Here is a 1,531-nt window from a genome sequence, read left to right on the forward strand (position 1 = left end):
CATACAAATCAAGAGGCTAAAATCTTTGCATTCACTTTAAGAACACGCGTGAAACTGCCCAGGCCATCAATGGTATGCATATCCAAAAGGCCACCAAGTATCCCAAGGATGTCACATTAAAGAAGCAATGTGTACCATTCCGGCGTTACAATGGTGGAGTTGGTAGGTGTGCCAAGGCCAAACAGTGGGGCTGAACACAGGGTTGGTGGCCCAAAAAGAGTGCTGAATTTTTGCTGCACATGTTTAAAAATGCAGAGAGTAATGCTGAACTTAAGGGTTTAGATGTAGATTCTCTGGTTATTGAACATATCCAGGTGAACAAAGCACCCAAGATGCGCCGCCGTACTTATAGAGCTCATGGCCAGATTAACCCATACATGAGCTCCCCCTGCCATACTGAGATGATCCTTACTGAAAAGGAACAAACTGTTCCCAAACCAGAGGAGGAAGTTACACAGAAGAAAAAGATATCCCAGAAGAAACCGAAGAAACAAAAACTTATGGCATGCGAATAAATTAAGCGTAAAATAAATGCAAATAAAAAAATATTTCTGAAGAGATCTATGAAACTGGAGGCTGGTTGGGGGAGGAGAATCTGGCTCCTGAAAAGAAATGGAGGACACAAATGTGGCCGTTGGCACAACTTTTCCCATGAGGCCTTTCATCAAGCACTGGACCATGGCCAGCTTTGTCCCTGGGTCCTTACCTGTAGGACAGAGATCTTAGATCATAGTAGAGACCCTTGGAGGTGCTTGTGAGACTGCTGAGGGCTTGGACAAGCCTGATCGTGTCACTTCATTCTGTCTCCTTTGATGCTACATATGACAAGAATCAGGCGTCCCTTCTCCAGGCTTTTTTTTCAGAACCAGGGATTGAACTCAGGCCCTTGCGCTTGCCAGGGAAGCGCTTATTCCACTGAGCCATCTCCCCGGCCCTGGCTTCTTCCTTTAGTCTCTGTCACTCACCTGTCCCGTGGCGCTCATCTTGCTCTCTGCTCCCTGACTTTCCTTCCTGGTTGCCTCCTTGGGCTTGTTGCTCTCCTGCACCCATCCATAAGGGGGCTCCCCACTGTTTGATGCCCGCCATGTGCTAGGGATGATTATGCTGAGCAGCCCACAGCTGGAGCTCCAGAGTCCCAGCTGCTGATCACGTGACCCAGGCGGGCTCCTGAGACTGGCTTTGGGGAAGTGGGGATGATGACTCCTGCCTGTGATAAAGGATGCATGTCAAGCTGGACATGACCACACACATCCGTAATCTCAGCAATCCAGAGATGGAGGCAGGAGGATCGCTGTGAGTTCAAGGCCAGCCAGGGCTACATAGTTCAAGGCCAGTCTGGATTACGCAGGGAAAGCCTATCTCAAAAACAAATGAATATTCACAATAAGGACATGGAGGTCCATGCCTGTAATCCCAGAACTAGAGAGGCTGAGGCAGGAGGACTGCCACGAGTTCAAGGTAAACCTGAACTATGCAGCTAGGCCCTGTCTCTCTCTCTCTCTCTCTCTCTCTCTCTCTCTCTCTCTCTCTC

The sequence above is a fragment of the Octodon degus genome, unplaced genomic scaffold, assembly GCF_000260255.1.
Source record: "Octodon degus isolate 3935 unplaced genomic scaffold, OctDeg1.0 scaffold00064, whole genome shotgun sequence".
NCBI classification, from domain to species: Eukaryota; Metazoa; Chordata; class Mammalia; order Rodentia; family Octodontidae; genus Octodon; species Octodon degus.